Source organism: Rhinoderma darwinii, chromosome 10 (assembly GCF_050947455.1).
Source record: "Rhinoderma darwinii isolate aRhiDar2 chromosome 10, aRhiDar2.hap1, whole genome shotgun sequence".
NCBI classification, from domain to species: domain Eukaryota; kingdom Metazoa; phylum Chordata; class Amphibia; order Anura; family Rhinodermatidae; genus Rhinoderma; species Rhinoderma darwinii.
Window position 1 is genome coordinate 73,994,208 of NC_134696.1, and position 21,837 is coordinate 74,016,044.

The window sequence follows — 21,837 nt, forward strand, 5'->3', positions numbered from 1 at the left end:
AGTTAAAAAATGGAAAGGAGGATAAGTCACACAATAAAAAAAGACGTCAAATCAATCATGAGCCAGGTATGGTTGTTTTCTCAGCATGTTATAAGTGAGCATAATATTGCAGCAGCAAAAAAATAATAAATAGAGTCAAGACAGACTGCAGAAAAGGGGTCAAACCAAACTATAATGGATGTATGGCTGTATCTAGTAAAATGGTGGCGGTTCCTAGGTAAGTATAAAAATGATATACACCGCAACTAATTTACAGAAAGTGTAAGAGAATATGAAGAGCCAGTTTCAAATGCTGTCAAAGAATGACAAACAGGGTTCAATGCAGGCTGCTACAGAGAGACAGAGATTTGTTTGGACATACCAGTGGACATTGTAAAATGTGGATGAGACGTCTGCACCCGACGCGCGTTTCGGCACCTGCCTTCGTCCGGGGTTGGGGTCTAACTCCTCGTGCCCGCTCTTATATGATACGCATCCCAGGTGTTCTGAGTTGAAAAGAAAGAGGTAGGTGTGGCCGGATGGAGGAAAACGGCGTCTGATGCGGGGTACAAAGATGGCATTGCCCCACTTCCTGTGCCGCGTCATCAGAGAGGATGTGGGGCGGCGAGGACTGGCTGCGCCCCCCACAGCCTACTCCAATTGAAGACAGAGGACGGAAGGGGCCAGAGCCACCCCCCCCCCCCCCCCCGAGATTGTTTGTTTGAATTGTCAAACTTCATCAGCGCACCCTCCATCATATATATGCCATTTAGAAAATAAGAGAACAGAAGTATCTGATAAAAAAATGTGGTGAGAAAAGAGATATATCTGCACTGTTTGGCATGAATGAGTTAGTGTGTGTAAAGATAGTGAAAGAAAAGCAGACATTAATGTGCCCTACAAATAAAGGGGAAAAGAAACAATTGACGAAGTGAAGATAATAATAATGAAAATGTGAAATGAGGAGCGTGTGGTGATGATGTGTTTATTAATAAACAGATAGTGGTGAATGCATAAGAGATGAGTGGGAATAGAACAGAAATATAAGACGGTCCAATGTTAAAAAATACACAGTTTGTTAATTTATGGGACCGATAACAATAAGTGTGAAAAGGAGAAGCAGATACATACGCTGAGGAAAGGTAGTAATACAAAGTTAATAATTATGACCATAACAAGATAGTATATTCCAACATCAAGAAAACTTTATATAGGGGATAATAAAATAGTGATATAATTCACTAAAATGTGTAAAAATGTGAACAAAATTACATAGTAAAACACATATAGAAACAGTGTATATGAAGAAAAAATATATATATAAATAATTAAACAAATTTATCAGAATAAGTGAATGTGATACGAATATGTCGACACAAAGTCAATACAATATGTAATACATATAAATAAAAAATATATAAAATATGTATGTGTTACATTAATACAAAGTTACATTACAATAAGACATATATCGGACCACAAAGTAGCGTGCACGACAACAGTTCTAGATTCTTCTTCAATCCAATTGGATGTAATCCACTTGAAAGCCTCCTCAGATGGACTCAGAAGATGATGCGTAATTCTATATACAAGAAAGATGGGCAAGAACGAGGGTAGTTAGTGCTAAAAAGTGACACAAATATGAAAAGATGATTAAAAACCAAGACCCACAACAGGAGTCAATGGTTACAGAAACGAAGCATAGCTCAGATTCATTTAGCCCATGTGGAAACATTGTCCCAAGGGTCCATATCCAGCGAGTCTCGCATTGTGCAAGTTTATGTTTGATAGCACCTCCTCTCATACCACATATGATGTGGTCGATTCCCCTCACCTTCAGTTTGGAGGGGTCACAGGAATGATGCAATTTGAAGTGTCGGGCCACAGGCTTCAAATTTTCCAAATTCTCTGCCCCTGATGCTCGCTTTATGTCAGCCATATGCTCTCGTACTCGGACCTTCAGCTCTCTGGAGGTAAGACCAACATAAATTTTTGGACAAGGGCAGACTGCATAGTACACAACAGCTTTAGTGGTACAGGTTATAGGATGAGTAATATTAAAGATCTTACTGCCGGAAGCGTCAGTGAAGGTAGTGGCCTTTTCTATATTGGGGCAAGCAACACATTGTCCACAGGGATTGCATCCCCATTTTGGACCCTTGGTCCCGAATGGGTATTTAGTTTGTATTGGGTCATAACGACTTTTCACCAAGTGATCTTTTAAATTTTTGGACCGTCTTGCTGTGATGCTTGGATGTTTAGTGATAAACTTGTCTAGGGTGGGATCTGTCAGTAATATAGGCCAATAATAGATCAGAAGAGCATATCCTCTTTATCCGCAGAAATTGTCCAATAGGGACCGCTTGAATAGTCTGCGGAGGATGGGAAGAGGAAGAATGCAATAATGCATTAGCGGAAGTTTCCTTGCGGAAAACGTCACTATGCAGGAAGCCATGTTCATCTGTGAAAATTTTAACATCCAGAAACTCCAGATGGCTAGGATGTGCTTTATAAGTAGATTTTAAATTCAAGTCATTTGTATTCAGCCTGGTCATGAATGAATCCAAATCAACCTGTGTGCCCTTCCAGATGACCAGGATGTCATCAATGTAACGGGCCCAAAAAAGGACCCGTGCCATTGAGTCAGCCCGGTCATCCGAGAAGAGAGCCCTCTCCCACAGCCCCAGGAAGATGTTAGCGTACGACGGTGCGCACGCTGCCCCCATGGCTATTCCCTGGAGCTGTAGGTAAAAGCAGCCGTTGAACACAAAAAAGTTATGTGTTAAGATGTACTCGAGCATCTGAACAATGAAGGAGCAAAGCGGTTTATCCAAGTCAGACATTGAAAGAAAATATTTAACCGCTCTGATTCCATCTGAGTGCTTGATGCTCGTGTAGAGAGATTCTACATCAATGGTGACGAGAAGCATTTCTCTATCAATGCTGACACCGCTGATCTTCTGTAACAAATCAGCCGTGTCCCGGACGTATGAAGGTAAGTTGATAACCAGATGTTTAAGACGGAAATCAATGAATTTACAGATACCCCCAGTCAGACTGCCCCTACCTGAAATGATGGGCCTTCCAGGTGGAGTTTTTTCATTTTTATGAATCTTGGGTAATAGGTAGAGGGTCGGTATGGTAGATTCATCAGTTGAGAGTGCCTTGCTTAGTTCCTTTGAAATTGTGTTTTCTTCTACTGCTTGCAAAAGTTTAACCTGTAACTCAGATCTAAAGGATGACAGAGGGTTGAAGGTTAGTTTCTTATAACATTGTTTATCCCTCAACTGTCTATTCGCCTCTGCCTCGTACATGTTGCTCGGCCTTAAATACCACGTCATTTATTTTTTGTAGTTGTTTCAAGCTATTTCTCTCTGGAGGGGTTAGGTTGTCATGTTTGATACTCCTTGGAATATTCCAGAATTCTTGAGTCACTGACTTAATGAATAGATCTACCGCAGGACATAGACTGAGGGCAGGAAAATTCTTGGATTTGATGCGAATGCATGCTGGAATATTACCTGCAACATCATCACATGTATATAGATATAAATATATAAAACACTTCCCTTTACACTCCCCTATCCATTTTTAAAGCTCTATTGTATCCTCGTTTAATAATTTTTTTAGGTTAGCCCCTCCTCTGAAAGCGTGTAGTTAGTTCTAATGCTTCAAGTCACTAGAACTAGAACAGTTTCTACCTATTCGCAGAAATTGTCCTGTTTGAATTCCGTTTATCTGGGAAGGATGAGGGTGGCTGCTAGCCTCTAAAAGTGTATTACCTGCCATGGGTTTCCAAAAAGTGGATGTAATCAGTATGTTTTGCTCTCTACAGATGTTTAAATCAAGAAAACGAATCATAGACTTACTGTAAGTGAAAGTAAGATGTATATTTAAATCATTACTATTTAGTTGTTTCACAAAGTTTCTCCGATGGTCCTTTCCAACATAGTAATACATCGTCCATATAGCGGAGCTAGCAAGCCGCATATTTGATGTAGAGGGGATTATTATATACCACAAATTCCTCCCACCAGCCCAGATGCAAACAGGCATAGGATGGGGCACAAGAAGACCCCATTGCAGTCCCCTGCATCTGACGGTAGTGTCGTCCATCAAAGGAAAAGCAATTATTGTTAAGTACAAAATCCAACATTTCCAAAATAAATTCATTCTGGTGGGTCAAATCTATCTCTCTTCTCTCCAAAAAATATGCAGCTGCCTTTAATCCTGCTTCATGGGGAATTGACGTATATAGGGACTACATCTAATCCAACTAGGAGAAAATCCTCCTCAATATATACTGTCAATTTTGCTCAGGAGGTCACCTGAATCCAAGACAAATGAGGGAAGTTTACATATAAAAGGTATTAATTTTTCACACACATACTTTCCAAGATGATCAGTAGGGCTACCACAACCTAAAATAATTGGTCTTCCTGGTGGAAAATCTCTATTTTTATGCACCTTAGGAAGTATGTAGATTATAGGGGTACGGGATTCCCTCACCTCCAAATAATAAAATTCATGCTTATTAATCAAACCCTCATCCAGAGCAAAAACAAGTTTCCTGTTCAACGTGTGACTTATAATGTCTATGGGGTTTTCAATTAAAGGACAGATCTTTTTTACCTCGCCGACACAGTATTCTTCCCCGAGGAGGACAACATTTCCAGCTTTGTCACTGGGTTTGATCACCACGTTATTCAAATTTCGTAGTTTATTTGATGATTTACGTTCTTCTTTGGTAAGGTTGTCCTCAGGAAGGAAGGAAGACCAGTCAACAAGGTCTAAATCTCCACTCATTGCTTCCCTGAAAGCTTGAACATCACTTTTCTTCCGCAATTGAGTAAATACTGGAAAAGTGTCCAAAGGCTCCATATTACACCCCATAGAATTTTCAGAGGTAAAGTTATCCTCAATTTGATCTTCTTCCCATAGTTGTTTCAAGTCAGCCAGGAAAGGTAAGTCTTGCAGAGTCTATGATAATTTGCTGATCTATTCCCCCTTTCTGAGTAGAAGATTGTTCCATCTGTTCAATGTTTTTCATCTTATCTCTATGCCATAACCTTAGGAGTATTTTCCAGGCAAATAATTGTAAATCTTTATAAATTTCAAACTGGTTTCCTGGAGTGACCGGTGAGAAAGGCAATCCTCGAGTTAATAAACTAATATGGCTAGGGGAAAGAGAAAAATCAGAAAGGTGTATATATATATGTGTGTGTGTTAACCCCTTTAGGACACAGCCTGTTTTGGCCTTGTGGACACAGCCTATTTTTTCAAATCTGACATGTGTCACTTTATGTGGTAATAACTCCGGAATGCTTTTACCTATCCAAGCGATTCTGAGATTGTTTTCTCGTGACATATTGTACTTTATGTTAGTGAAAAAATTTGGTCGATAAATTCAATATTTATTTGTGAAAAACTTCAAATTTTAGCAAAAATTTGCAAAAATTTGCATTTTTCTAAATTTAAATGTATTTGCTTGTGAAACAGATAGTAATACCACACAAAATAGTTACTAGTTAACATCCCCTATATGTCTACTTTATGTTTGCATCATTTTTTTTCACGTACTTTTATTTTTCTAGGACGTTACAAGGCTTAGAACTTTAGCAGCAATTTCTCATATTTTCAATAAAATTTCAAAAGGCTATTTTTTCAGGGACCAGTTCAGTTCTGAAGTGGCTTTGAGGGCCTTATATATTAGAAAGTCCCCATAAATCACCCCATTTTGAAAACTGCACCCCTCAAGGTATTCAAAACCACATTCAGAAAATATTTTAACCCTTTAGGCGTTTCACAGGAATTAAGGCAAAGTAGAGGTGAAATTTACAAATTTCATTTTTTTTGCCGAAATTCATTTGTAATAAAAAAAAATCTGTAACACAGAAGGTTTTACCAGGGAAACGCAACTCAATATTTATTGCCCAGATTCTGCAGATTTTAGAAATATCCAACATGTGGCCCTAGTGTCCTAATGGACTGAAACACAGGCCTCAGAAGCAAAGGAGCAGCTAGTGGATTTCGGGGCCTCCTTTTTTTAGGAATATATTTTAGGCACCATGTCAGGTTTGAGGCGGTCTTGTGGTACCTAAACAGCCGAAACCCCTCCAAAGTGACCCCATTTTGGAAACTACACCCCTCAAGGCATTTTTCTAGGGGTATAGATAGCATATTGACCCCACAGTTTTTTTGCAGAATTTAGTGGAATTAGTCTGTGAAGATGAAAATCACCTATTTTTCTGTGGAAACATAGAATTTTTTCATTTTTACAAGGAATAAAGGAGAAAAAGCACCCCAAAATTTGTAAAGCAATTTCTCCCGATTACGGCAATACCCCATATGTGGTCGTAAACTGATGTTTGGACCCACAGCAGGGCTCAGGAGGGAAGGAGCGCCTTTTGGATTTTGGAGCGCAGATTTTGCTGGATTGGTTTTCAGTGCCATGTCGGGTTTGCAACGCCCCGGAGGGACCAAAACAGTGTAAACCCCCCAAAAGTGACCCCATTTTGGAATCTACACCCCTCAAGGAATTTTTCTAGGGGTATAGTGAGATTTTGGCCCCTCAGGATCTTTTTTAGAGCTAAGGTGACCAAAAAAACAGCGATTTTGGCGCTTTAAATTCTTTATTTATTACAGCGTTCACCGTGCGCAATAAATTACGTTTTAATTTATTCTGCCGGTCGGTACGATTATGGCGATACCATATGTGTATAGATTTTTTTACGTTTTGCAGCGTTTGCACTATAAAATTACGTTTCTATAAAATAATTTATTTTCTGGGACACGCTATTTTGAGCCGTAACGTTTTTATTTTTTCGTCAAAAAAGCTGTGGGAGGTCTTGTTTTTTGCGGGACGGGTTGTAGTTTTTATTGGTACCATTTTGGGGTAAATGCGACTTTTTGATCACTTTTTATTCTATATCTTGGGAGGGGTGGTGACCAAAAAATAGCGATGCTGACAGTTTTCCGTTTATTTTGTTTGCGGCGTTCACCGTGCGGAAAAATTAACATTATAGTTTCATAGATTGGGTCGTTACGAACGCGGCGATACCAAATATGTGTACTTTTTTTTTAACGTTTTCATTTTTTCCCTATAATAAATGACTTATTATAGGAAAACAAAACCTTTTATTTTTACACTTTTATAAAACATTTTTATTAACTTTTTTTTACTTTTTACACTTTATATTTTTGTTTATTAACTTTTCTTTTACTTTTTACACTTTCTTTTTTGACCTGCAGCTCTGATCGCTGCTAGAATACATTACACTACCTAGGTAGTGTAATGTATTCCAACTGTCATTGTGACGTCACAGTCACTCTGACAGTTGGTCTACGAGGATCAACAGAGGCTGATCCTCATAGGCTGACATACATGGCAGACCTGGGGGCCGTTGTCTGGCCCCCGGGTGCCATCACAAGCATCAGAAGCCCCCACGATTGCATGGGGGCTGCTGATGCGCTACAAACCCGCTACATGCGGAGATCGCAATCGAGCCCCGCATGTAACGGGTTAATTGCCGAAATCAGCGGCGATGAGCCGCTGATCGGCAACACTGGAGAGTGTCAGCTGTCGGGGACAGCTGATCTCCAAGTTCCCGATGCACACTGTCGCCGACAGTGTGCATCGGGAACGGCACAGTGACTTTCTGTCACTCTGACAGGAAGCCTATCAGGACCAGCCGAAGGTTGGTCCTGATGGGCTTCTGTCCATGGCAGACCCGGAAGCCATTGTTTGGCTTCCGTTTGCCATACTAACTATCGGCAGACCCCGCGATTTCGGACGGTGGTCTGCCGATATGTTAGAAACCCCTAAAATTCGGCGATTGCACCCGATCGCCGAATTTAAGGGGTTAATGCGCCGAAATCAGCGGCAAAGGACCGCTGGCCGGCAAGAGGGGAGTGTCAGCTGTCGGCGACAGCTGACCTCCTGGTTCCCGGTGCACACTGTCGCCGACAGTGTGCACCGGGATTAACTCAGTAACTGTACGTCCTCGTGCGGGAAGTAACTTCCCGCAACGACGTACAGTTACGTCCTGGTGCGGGTAGGGGTTAAAGACGGAGTATCAGGTATTGATGCAACTGGAATAATGTTGTAATTTGGGAATGATAGGATTCTAGTTATTGAAAAATGGTAGTATTGTCTGGGAGGGTTTGTTCGGTATGGTGATATTACTTGCGGAAGATAGTGTTGGCCACTAACATTCATTCATTTGTGCTATTTGCTAGCCTAGGCACACAGAATTCTATGTGCTTACAACTGTGACAGATGCTTGCAATATACAATTCAATGTGGAAATCACAGCACCCCATTAATTGTTACACTGGTTACATGGCCAAGAGTATGTGAGTTTGGGGGTCACTCGCACATACTTTATTGCACCATTGGATTTTTAGTTCAAATAATATTTTTTTTAATACATATCAATAAAAGTTAAATATTAAGAGATCACACTATTTCCTCTCTCCCCCCTTCCTCCAACATGTTCCCTTTTCTTTTCCTTTCCATTTTTCTCCCCCTTCTTCGTTCTCAGCATTCACATTTTGCCCTTTTTTCCTTTCTATTCTCCTTCTTTCACAAATTTTCCCAGTTGCATCATTACGTCTATATATGTCTTTAACATATATATATGGACTTTGCCTCAATACATCTACACAATGCTATATCCTTAATTTTACCTTCGCATAATGTTCACTCTATACATATATATTAAACATATATTACTAATACATATTAAACATATATAACAAATATATTACCACAATCCAGAATGCACTTGTAATCCAAGCTGTACTACCCTTCGCTCTGTTACTTATTGTGACGCTCCTTTTTCAACCAAGCACGATCTATACGACTGTACGTTCCACACTACCATAGCAACGATACCGCTTGCATTCCAAAGACACGCATTACGTTATCACGCACACCACGCCATGACGTACACACATGTGCACATTGAACTATTCGATCCGGACGAAGACCTGCAGCCAATTAGACTAACGATTTGCCCAATATATAAGACAGGTAACTACAACTGGACTCATACTCACCTCAGAGGGTCTGGCAGACGCCACATCATCGAATCAGATCTCTTTTCTCATACAGGTAATTACCAGATAAAGCCTCTTCGACGAGCATTCCTATATTATTCTTTCTTTCTCCTCTTTTTTCTCCTGTTCACACCTCTACCGGTACTTTATAGTACGGTCCTGAGGGGCATTTTTCAAATGCCCCTCCTCCCTTCAAACATGTACCATATTTTAAAGTCATATCTCTGCCTGTTCTTATTTTACATGATCATAACTCATATGTATAAATTTTGATCTTGTGCATTGACATGTTATTAATTTATTAAATAACCTCATCCATTTATAATTATATATACTATGTGTAATGTCGGGGTAGGGAGACAGACAGGTGAGCCCTAATCTACCCGCCACTCAGTCCCTGCCCACTTGCACGGCCCGTCCTAGGCGAAGGCGTACAACTGGGCGACGGTCCCTACGCTCAATATGTGCACGACAGACAAGTGTACACAGAAGCTAAGGGAAATGGGGCAGTTGCCCACGGCAACACCGTGAGCAACAAAAGTAGTGAACGAGCCGAGTCAAACCAGGAGTGTACGAGGTACCAAACGCAGAGCAGGAGCGTAGTCAGTAAAGCCAGGGTCAAAATGAAGCAAGGCCAATAATAATAGCAGGAACAGCAGAGCCAGGAAACAGGAAAGAATCACAGGCACTGGAGGAGCAGGAAATGCAGGTATAAATAGACAGAGGGCGGGAGCTAGCTCCGTCTGGCCAGGCTGTGATAGGCTCTCCCACTCCTCAGCCTCCCAGCCTGAGTGGTAGCAGATCGAGTCACTCTATCAGACCTAGGAACAGATGCAGACTGATTAACCATGGGCGTCGACACCGAAGCTGAGTCCGGCAGATCCTTTACACTATGGTAGTTTTACTCTCAGATACAATGTAGATAACAATCAATGTTTTGTTATTTTGTACAACAGAGCCATTTCTCCTCTGGCCTCCAATTAATGCTCAAAAATTGTGACAACCCGCTCACTTATACAGAGAGCAGATAGATCCACGCTCTTTATGTTTAACCCCTATCCGCACGAGGACGTAACTGTCCATCGTTGCGGGAGGTAACTGTCACACTGACAGTTGGAATACGTTACACTACCTAGGTAGTGTAATGTATTCTAGCAGCGATCAGAGCTGCAGGTCAAAAAAATAAAGTGTAAAAAGTAAAAAAAAAGTTAATAAACAAAAATCTAAAGTGTAAAAAGTAAAAAAATGTTTTATAAAAGTGTAAAAATAAAAGGTCTTGTTTTCCTATAATAAGTCATTTATTATAGGGAAAAAATGAAAAAGTTAAAAAAAAGTACACATATTTGGTATCACCGTGTTCGTAACGACCCAAACTATGAAAATATAATGTTCATTTTTCCGCACGGTGAACGCCGCAAACAAAATAAACGGAAAACTGTCAGCATCGCTATTTTTTGGACACCACCCCTCCCAAGATATAGAATAAAAAGTGATCAAAAAGTCGCATTTACCCCAAAATTGTACCAATAAAAACTACAACCCGTCCCGCAAAAAACAAGACCTCCCACAGCCTTTTTGACGAAAAAATAAAAAAGTTACGGCTCAAAATAGCGTGTCTCGGAATATATATTATTTTATAGAAACATAATTTTATTGTGCAAACGCTGCAAAACTTAAAAAAAACTATACACATATGGTGTCGGCGTAATCATACCGACCGGCAGAATAAATTAAAAAGTAATTTATTGCGCACGGTAAACGCTGTATTAAATAAAGAATTTAAAGCGCCAAAATCGCAGTTTTTTGGTCACCTTAGCTCTAAAAAAAGATCCTGAGGGGCCAAAATGCTCACTATACCCCTAGAAAAATTCCTTGAGGTGTGTAGATTCCAAAATAGGGTGACTTTTGGGGGGTTTCCACTGTTTTGGTCCCTCCGGGGCGTTGCAAACCCGACATGGCACTGAAAACCAATCCAGCAAAATCTGCGCTACAAAATCCAAAAGGTGCTCCTTCCCTCCTGAGCCTTGCTGTGGGTCCAAACATCAGTTTACGACCACATATGGGGTATTGCCGTAATCGCGAGAAATTGCTTTACAAATGTTGGGCGGCTTTTTCTCCTTTATTCCTTGTAAAAATGAAAAAATTCTATGTTTCCACAGAAAAATAGGTGATTTTCATCTTCACAGACTAATTCCACTAAATTCTGCAAAAAAACTGTGGGGTCAAAATGCTAACTATACCCCTAGAAAAATGCCTTGAGGGGTGTAGTTTACAAAAAGGGGTCACTTTTTGGGGGTTTCGACTGTTTAGGTACCACAAGACCTCCTCAAACCTGACATGGTGCCTAAAATATATTCCTAAAAAAAGGAGGCCCCAAAATACACTAGGTGCTCCTTTGCTTCTGAGGCCTGTGTTTCAGTCCATTAGGACACTAGGGCCACATGTTGGATATTTCTAAAATCTGCAGAATCTGGGCAATAAATATTGAGTTGCGTTTCCCTGGTAAAACCTTCTGTGTTACAGATTTTTTTTTTTATTACAAATGAATTTCGGCAAAAAAAATGAAATTTGTACATTTCACCTCTACTTTGCCTTAATTCCTGTGAAACGCCTAAAGGGTTAAAATACTTTCTGAATGTGGTTTTGAATGCCTTGAGGGGTGCAGTTTTCAAAATGGGGTGATTTATGGGGACTTTCTAATATATAAGGCCGTCAAAGCCACTTCAGAACTGAACTGGTCCGTGAAAAAATGGCCTATTGAAATTTTATTGAAAATATGAGAAATTGCTGCTAAAGTTCTAAGCCTCGTAACGTCCTAGAAAAATAAAAGTACGTGAAAAAAATGATGCAAACATAAAGTAGACATATGGGGGATGTTAACTAGCAACTATTTTGTGTGGTATTACTATCTGTTTTACAAGCAAATACATTAAAATTTAGAAAAATGCTAATTTTTGCTAAAATTTGAAGTTTTTCACAAATATTGAATTTATCGACCAAATTTTTTTCACCAACATAAAGTACAATATGTCACGAGAAAACAATCTCAGAATCGCTTGGATAGGTAAAAGCATTCCGGAGTTATTACCACATAAAGTGACACGTCAGATTTGAAAAAATCATCCGTGTCCACAAGGCCAAAACAGGCTGTGTCCTAAAGGGTAGAGATGAGCGAACCGGGACAACCGAACCCGGTTTCGGTCCGAACATCGGGAAAAGTTTGGTTCGCAGCGAATCCGAACTTCACCGGGTTCGGCCGAACACGTTTTGACCGAACCCGGTCAAAAATATTATACAAATAGGCAGCCACTTGTCTCTATCAATCACTGATAGAGAAAAGAGGCTGCTGATTAAAAATAAAATAAAAAGCATTTCATACATACCCAGTCGTTGTATTTTTGTGACGAGTCCCTCTTCTTCCTCCAGTCCGACCTTCTTTTCTGACGCGGCAGCCTGTGATTGGCTGCAGAGGCCACTGCAGCCTGTGATTGGCTGCAGCGGTCACATGGGCTGTAACGTCATCCAGGAATGTCGGGCCGGATGTCGAGAGACACGCGTCACCAAGGCAACGGCCAGGAGACCGGACTGGAGGAAGCAGAAAGTTCTCTGTAAGTATGAACGTCTTTTTTTTTTTACAGGTTACTCTATATTCTGATCGGAATTCACTGTCCAGGGTGCTGAAACAGTTACTGCCGATCAGTTAACTCTTTCAGCACCCTGGACAGTGACTATTTACTGACGTCGCCTAGCAACGCTGCCGTAATGACGGGTGCACACATGTAGCCACCCGTCATTACGAGGCCTCATGCACAAGACCGTAAAAACACCCGTTATTACGGGTCGTAATTACGACCCGAAATAGCTGGCCCATAGACTTCTGTTAGCCACGGGTACCTTCCCGTGTTCTCACGGGAAGGTGCTCGTGCCCTTAAAAAGATAGAACATGTTCTATTTTTTTATTTTACGGGCCGTGCTCCTATACTTAATAATGGGAGCACGGCTCGGAAAAACGACCGGCTGCCCGTGGCCGGCCGTGCTCATCTCCTGAAATATTCTGTGCTGCAATAACTCTGTGGACAGGTCAGGATCCTGTTTCTTTTAAATGCTGCTGGGGAACCCGCTCGATCCACTATATAAGGATGCACTACAGTGCAGCATTTAAAAGAAACAGGATCCTGACCTGTCCACAGAGTTTAAGGCAGCACAGAGTATTTCAGGAGATGAGCGTGCGGATCTTGTGCGGGGTGGTGACTTGCCAATCATGTGAAGGTGTTATTGAGGACAGGAGTGGATGAGAGGTAACAGACTGAGCTATGTAATGGTAAGAGCAGAGTTCACAGCAGCACAGAGTATTTCAGGAGAGGAGCGTGCAGATTCAGTGCTGCTGTGAACTCTGCTCTTACCATTACGTAGCTCTCAGTCTGTTACCTCTCCTCCACTCCTGTCCTCAATAACACCTTCACATGATTGGCAAGTCACCACGTAATGGTAAGAGCAGAGTTCACAGCAGCACAGAGTATTTCAGGAGATGAGCGTGCGGATCTTGTGCGGGGTGGTGACTTGCTAGTCATGTGAAGGTGTTATTGAGGACAGGAGTGGAGGAGAGGTAACAGACTGAGCTACGTAATGGTAAGAGCAGAGTTCACAGCAGCACAGAGTATTTCAGGAGAGGAGCGTGCAGATTCAGTGCTGCTGTGAACTCTGCTCTTACCATTACGTAGCTCTCAGTCTGTTACCTCTCCTCCACTCCTGTCCTCAATAACACCTTCACATGATTGGCAAGTCCCCACCCCGCACAAGATCCGCACGCTCATCTCCTGAAATACTCTGTGCTGCCTTAAACTCTGTGGACAGGTCAGGATCCTGTTTCTTTTAAATGCTGCACTGTAGCGCAGCCTTATATAGTGGATAGAGCGGGTTCCCCAGCAGCATTTAAAAGAAACAGGATCCTGACCTTTCCACAGAGTTTAAGGCAGCACAGAGTATTTCAGGAGAGGAGCGTGTGATTGGCTGCAGAGGCCGCTGCAGCCTCTGATTGGCTGCAGAGGCCGCTGCAGCCTGTGATTGGCTGCAGAGGCTTTCACGTGGGATGAAGCGTCATCCCTGGAGGCCGGCCTTCTGACGTCATCCTGACGTGCGTGACCGCCACTACAGCCTGTGATTGGCTGCAGCGGCGACATGGATGAAACGTCATCGCTGGAGGCCGGACAGGAGGAAAGTAAGTATGACATTTTTTTATTTTATTTTTTTATTACAATAAAATTTTATTTTCCGCGCGCCGAGCATGGTACTGTCAAGGTTGTTGAAAGAGTTAGTGCAGCCCATTAACTCTTTCAGCACCCTGGACAGTACCATGCTCGGCGCACGGAAATTACAGGTTCGGTCAGAACTAGTTCGGTCTGAATCGAACTTTTTCGTGAAATTCGGCAAACTAGGCGAACCAAACTTTTCATAAGTTTGCTCATCTCTACTAAAGGGGTTAATCTGATTGCCATCGATTATCTTTTCTCATTATGCAAATCATTTTGCGCTATAGCTACTTCAGCATCTGAAAAATACCTCTGTATTATACCTATACCTACACGAGTGATTACTCTTTACATGTATATTGTTTTCTTTCTCTTTATACTACAAAAACGATTGTGACAAAAGCCTGGGATAGGCCGGAACATCCCAAAAAAATCGCCTGTTTCAAAGAAAACATTTATACCTTGGAAATAAAGCATTTGAAAAATCCACCTTTGCTTCTACTTTCATCTCTTCTATTGAGTGCTAGGGTTATTCTTTGTTTATACAATTTGTGGGATATCCAACCCGAAGCCTTAGGCTGGGTTCACACGACCTATTTTCAGACGTAAACGAGGCGTATTATGCCTCGTTTTACGTCTGAAAATAGGGCTGCAATACGTCGGCAAACATCTGCCCATTCATTTGAATGGGTTTGCCGACGTATTGTGCAGACAACCTGTAATTTACGTGTCGTCGTTTGACAGCTGTCAAATGACGACGCGTAAATGGACTGCCTCGGCAAAGAAGTGCAGGACACTTCTTTGCCACGTAATTTGAGCTGTTCTTCATTGAACTCAATGAAGCACAGCTCAAGATTTACGAGCGTCTCAGACGCCTCGCAAAATTCGAGGAGGAGCATTTACGTGTGAAACGAGGCAGCTGTTTTCTCTTGAAAACAGTCTGTCTTTTCACACGTAAATGACAGCTAGCGTGTGCACATACCCTTACAGCACCTCAACATTTCTTCAAAGAGTGCAGCCTATCTCTTTTCTATATTAGGAGCCTAGTCAGGTGTTATAATAATGGGGTAAAATAATACGTAGATGTGTGTTACGCTGTGAAGCAATCATTTCTGCACAGGCCAGTGTCGCACTAATTCCCCTTTAGGTCCACACTCCGCACCTTTGCAGTTTGGGGAATTTTGCTGGGAAAGTGTTGTCCTGGCATAATACGGGCACCCTCACTTCCAGCAGATATGTTTGGGCCCTCCCCTTCCTGGTTCCCTAATTTTAGGGCCTTGATAAATCGCCTCTTTAAACAGAAGAAATGTTCCCCTCTGAACTGCACAACTGCATATTTTTTATTTCCTGACTTATTGGAGCCCTAACTAATTTTATTTTTTCATAGACGTAGTGGCATGAGGGCTGTTTTTTTGTGTGTTTTTAGAGCTGTAGTTATTATTGGTACCATTTTGGGGTACATGCGACTTCACCTTTTATCCTATTTTTTGAGAGGCAAGGTGACCAAAAAACAGCAATTCTGGCAGAGTAATTTATTTATTTTTATACAGCATTCACCACGCGTTATAAATTACATGTTAACTTTACTCTGCGGGTCAGTACGATTTGGGCGATACCAAATTTAAAGAATTTTTTATGTTTTACAACTTTTTGCACAATAAAATTACTTTTGTAAAAAAGATGTATTTTTTCTGTCTCCATGTTGTGAGAACCATAACTTTTAAATTGTTTTGTCGACAGAGCTCTATGAGCCCTTATTTTTTAAGCTATCCACATGCGAATTTTTGATCACTTTTTATTTAAAGTTTTGTGTGGCAAAGTGCCCAAAAAACAGAAATTCTGGACAGTTTTTGAAGAGTTTTTTTTTTACGCCATTCAAAAAAAGAATAAATAACATAATATTTTTATAGTTCATGCCGTCACAGTCACGGCGATACCAAATATGTATGGTTTATTTTTTTTCTTCAATAATAAACAACTTTGTAACGGATGCCGCGCCGTTCCCTGCCTCTTCCACGATCTCTGCTCTGGTTCCTGCACCCTCCATTTCCTCATCCCGAGCTCCACTTACCCGATCCGGACGCTCTGCAGGCTCTGGGCGTCATCAGGTAACGTCATCCCTCACCTCCCTCCACAGCCGTCATCCACAATGTGCGGCTGCAGCCACTAGAGGGCGCGCTGACTCTTTCCTTCTTAAAGGGCCAGCACATTCCAAAATTCCTAGACTTCCTATTTAAGGGTCCTCCTTCCTCCCAATCCTTGCTTGTTCAACCAAGTTCTCCGTGAGTTTCCCTGTACCCTGGTTCCCTGTTTTCTTGCCTTCTGCCTTTGTCTGGATTTCCCGCTTTTGACCTCTGCCTGAACTTGACTATCCTTGCCTGCCGCCTGCCTTGACCTATTGCTATGGACACCCGTAACGACGTCTTCTGCCTGTCCTGACTTCTGGCCTATACATCTGACTGCCTCTAAATTTGCTGTGCCAAGCATTGCCCTGGGTTACTAGCACCATCTCCCGAAACGACACAGAGGATCCAGAAACGAACCAGATGAGAACCGTGATAGTTTGAACAAGCCATGTATCCCCTTGACACAGCCCTGCCTGACACGGCTGATATGGCTCAGGAACTTTCTAGACAGAGAGTCCGCCAAGATCAGGTTTTTCAAAATGTGTCCACTCGCTTGAACGAACTTGCGCCTCCGTCACCGCCACCACCGCAAGCTAATGTCTACAGTCCTGGACTACATTTACCTATGCCTGTCCGCTATGAGGGTAACCCCAAGACCTGCAGGGGATTCATTAATCAATTCACCATCCATTTTGAGGTCATGGCGCATCATTTTTCCTCAGACCGGGCTGAAGTGGCCTACATCCTGTCCCTGCTTTCCGGCGAAGCGCTGGCATGGGCATCGCCCCTGTGGGAGAGAAACGACCCCATAATGTATAATATTCAGAACTTTCTCTCCACATTTATAAGGGTGTTTGAAGAGCCAGGTCGGGCATCGTCAGCAGCTTCCTCTCTTCTCAAGCTCCAGCAAGGAACTTCCACTGTAGGTCAATATGCCATTCAATTCCACACCTTGGCTACAGAACTCCAGTGGAATAACGAGGCTCTAGTATCTACCTTCTGGGAGGGTCTAGCGGGCCGAATCAAGGATGAACTTGCTGGCCGAGACCTTCCACCATCCTTGGATGACTTAATCACTCTTGCCAATCGGATTGACATTCGTTTCCGTGAGAGACAACAAGAATCTGCTCGGGGCAATCGGACATCACCATTGGCACCAACCTTCCAATGACCTCTTATTGCCTCATCTTCCTCTCGGACGGATGAACCTATGCAGGTGGAGAGAACAAGACTCACGCCTGAATTGCGCCAGAACAGACGGAAGTTGAACTTATACTGTGGTGGAAAAACGCACTTCCTCAAGGACTGTCCAGTAAGGCCGGAAAACTCCAATGCCTAGGACAAGTAGGAGAGGCTACCCTAGGTGGAGTATCACCCTCTCAAAAGATGACCATACCAGCTAAACTGTCCTTTGGAGGAACCACTTTCTGCGTCCAAGCCTTTCTAGATTCCGGATCCACTGGGAATTTCCTGTGCCAGTCCCTGGTTAATCGCTACAAAATCCCAGTTCAAGAACTAACCCAACCTTTGTCCATTGATTCTGTGGATAGGAGGCTTCTGCAGGAGACTATCTATCTTATCACCGAGCCTATTTTCATGTTAACAGGGGCGCTGCACAGGGAACGTATCTCCTTCTATGTTTTAAAGAACTCTCTGAACCCTTTGCTACTGGGTCTACCGTGGTTGCAGAAGCACTCTCCTGTTATTGACAGGACTGGAGGTCAAATTACCCGCTGGAGTGACTTCTGTCACCAACATTGTCTAAAATCAATTCGCCCACCCGTGCCTCAGTCTACAGAACCTAACTCAGCAGGACTTCCTACTCCATATAAAAGCTTCTCTGATGTCTTGTGCAAACAACAAGCTGTATCGCTGCCACCTCACAGGCCATACGACTGTGCCATAGACCTGGTCCCCAATGCCACGCCTCCCAGAGGTAGAGTCTACCCTTTGTCTTTGCCCGACATGCAGGCAATGTCTCGGTATATCCAAGAGAATCTGGATTCATCCGTAAATCCTCCTCTCCTGCTGGCGGAGGGGTTTTTCTTTGTGGGGAAAAAAGATGGCTCCCTGCGTCCTTGTATTGATTACCATGGGTTGAATAATATTACATTAAAGAACAAGTACCCATTACCGTTGATCTCTGAACTCTTTGACCGCCTACAGGGGGCGAGAATTTTCACCAAACTAGACCTTCGTGGAGCTTATAATTTCATCCGTATCCGCGAGGGAGACGAATGGAAAACCACATTCAACACTCGAGATGGGCATTTTGAATACCTCGTCATGCCCTTTGGACTTTGTAATGCTCCTGCGGTTTTCCAGGCATTTGTTAATGACATTTTTCGAGATCTATTGTACATCTGTATGGTGGTATACCTTGATGACATTTTAATCTTTTCTCCTAATATACAGACTCATTGTGTGCATGTGCGCCAAGTGTTACCGCGTCTGCAACAGAACTCTCTGTTCGCTAAACTGGAGAAATGCCTCTTCGAGAAAAACAGCCTGCCTTTCCTGGGGTATGTCATTTCCGACCATGGACTTCAAATGGATCCAGCCAAGCTATCCTCAATTCTTAACTGGCCTCGTCCGCAAGGACTCAAAGCTGTCCAACGCCTGCTGGGATTCGCAAATTATTACCGCCAGTTTATCCCTCACTTCTCCTCTATGACAGCTCCTATTTCTGCACTGACCAAAAAGGGGGTTAATGCCAAAGACTGGACCATGGAGGCCGAAGCCGCATTCCAGGCTCTTAAAATTGCCTTCTCTTCTGCTTCAGTCCTGCATAGACCGGATTCCACCAAACCCTTCGTTCTGGAGGTCGATGCTTCATCTGTGGGAGTCGGAGCTATTTTTTCACAAAAGCCTGTGGCTTTTTCTCCAAATCTTTTACACCTGCTGAAAATAATTATGGTATTGGAGATAAAGAACTTTTGGCTATTAAATTGGCCCTGGAGGAGTGGAGACATTTGCTAGAGGGTGCACGGCATCCTGTTATCATCTACACAGATCATAATAACCTCCTTTACCTGCAATCTGCTCAACGCCTAAATCCTCGCCAAGCTCGATGGGCATTGTTCTTCTCCAGATTTGGAGAATTCTTTCCCGCTGGAAAGAATACCAAAGCTGACGCCTTAATTCGCTCTTTTGACCCCACAGATCAAGAGCCCAGTCCTCAGTTTATTATAGATCTAAAATGTATTATGATCGCTGCCCCAGCTGAAGTGGTACACATTCCCCGAGGAAAGACCTACGTACCCCCTAAACAAAGGGATTGTGTTCTTCACTGGGGTCATGCCCCCAGGATTTCTGGGCACCCTGGCATCAAAAGGACTCTCAATTTGATTGGCCATCAGTACTGGTGGCCTTTCATGTACCAAGATACTAAAGAATTTGTTTCAGCCTGCTCCACCTTCTCTCAGAATACAGTCTCCCATTTAAGACCTGCTGGTCTTTTACATCCTCTACCCGTGCCTGACTCTCCCTGGTCGCACATTGCCATGGACTTACTTACCGATCTGCTAAGTTCTGCGGGGTGTACCGTGATCTGGGTAATCATGGATCGCTTTTCCAAAATGGCGCATATTGTACCCCTTCCAGGCCTTCCATCATCTTCCTGACTGGCTACACTGTTTATCAAGCACATCTTTTGCCTTCATGGTCTTCCTAAACATATTGTCTCTGACAGAGGAGTACAGTTCACATCCAAATTCTGGAGAGCCTTGTGAAAACTGCTGGAGGTCAAACTTGACTTCTCTCCTGCTTACCATCCTCAATCCAATGGTCAAGTAGAGCGGATTAATCAAATACTTGAAAGTTTCCTCAGAAATTTTGTGTCTCCACGAAAAGACAACTGGGCAAGTCTACTTCCATGGGCCGAATTTGCCTACAGCAACCATACTGGGGAATCTACCCGCTCTTCTCTTTTCTTCTTGGTGTATGGCCAGCATCCAGGAATTCCTCTATCAGTCTCTGTGCATTCTGAGGTTCCAGCTGCTAACACGGTCCACCGTGACTTTGTACGTATATGACAGGAGGCCAAGGACTCCATCCACAAAGCCGTAGCCAGGTTCAAAAGTAACGCGGATAAAAAACGCAGTATTCCACCGCAGCTCTTTCCTGGGGATAAAGTCTGGCTGTCCACCCGGTACATACTTCTGAAGATCCCTTGTTACAAGCTGGCTCCTCGTTTTCTGGGTCCTTATGAAATAACAGAACAAATCAATCCAGTAACGTTCAGACTTCACCTTCCCCAATCTCTGAAAATCTGTAATTCCTTCCACATTTCTCTGCTAAAGCCTACTATATTCAACCGATTTAAAAAAAAATCCTGCCCATCCTGCTCCTGCGGCTGATGCCGAGTTTGAGATCAAAGAAATCCTAGATGTCAAAAGAACACGGGGAAGATTGTGGAGAATGTCAATGTCCCAGATCTCATCAAGGACTTTGAACGCAGGTTCCCTAGCAAGCCAAAAAAGAGGGGGCGTAAAGTGGGGGTACTGTAACGGCTGCCTCGCCGTTCCCCGCCTCTTCCACGGTCTCTTCTCTGGTTCCTGAACCCTCCATTTCCTCATGCTCGTCCCGAGCTCCACTTATCCGATCCGGATGCTCTGCAGGTACTGGGCGTCGTCAAGTAATTGCATCTCTCACCTCCCTCCACGGCCGTCATCCACGATGTGCGGCTGCAGCCACTAGAAGGCGCGCGTGTGCGCTGACCCTTTCATTCTCAAAGGGCCAGCACGTGCCAAAATTCCTAGTCTTCCTATTTAAGGATCCTCCTTCCTCTCAATCCTTGCTTGTTCAACTAAGTTCCCCGTGAGTTTCCCTGTACCCTGGTTCCCTGTTTTCTTGCCTTCTGCCTTTGTCTGGATTTCCCATTTTTGACCTCTACCTGAACTTGACTATCCTTGTCTGCTGCCTGCCTTGACCTTTTGCTTTAGATACCCGTAACAACGTCTGCTGCCTGTCCTGACTTCTGGCAGGCATTGCCCTGGGTTACTAGCACCATCTCCCAGACGACACAGAGGATCCACAAACGAACCAGGTGAGAACCGTGATAAACTTAATAAGGGATAAAGGGATATAGGATTTTTCCTATTACTTGAAACTTTCATTATATTTTTTACAACTTTTATTTCACTTTTTATTACACTTATTTTTCTTAGACTGTCAGATTTTTCTTCTAATACATTGCACAACCTATGTAATGCAATGTATTAGATCTCTCAGTCATTCACTGACAGCAAGCCAATTAGGCTTCGCCTCCGGGCGGGGCCTAATCGGCTTCCGTAATGGCAGAGCAGGAGGCCATTTTTAGGCCTCCTGTTGCCATAGCAGCAGTTGGCAACCCTGCGATTGCAGGGCAGAGATGCCCATCTGCTGCCAACAACTAAGATGCAGCAATTGCTTTTGATCGCTGT

The 21,837-nt window shown here is 42.9% G+C and overlaps 1 protein-coding gene and 1 long non-coding RNA gene across 4 annotated transcripts in view; one reads left to right on the top strand and one right to left on the bottom strand.

Annotated features, from left to right (window-relative positions):
* Positions 1-21,837, top strand: part of MPV17L (MPV17 mitochondrial inner membrane protein like) — a 127,960-nt gene that overhangs the window by 74,271 nt on the left and 31,852 nt on the right. The window lies entirely within an intron of this gene.
* LOC142662118 (uncharacterized) lies at positions 1,415-5,100 on the bottom strand. The gene is made up of 4 exons (XR_012850874.1): positions 4,612-5,100; positions 3,047-3,210; positions 1,814-1,946; positions 1,415-1,561 (listed from the first exon to the last, which is right to left on the bottom strand). It is a non-coding gene; the product is annotated as an uncharacterized LOC142662118 (long non-coding RNA).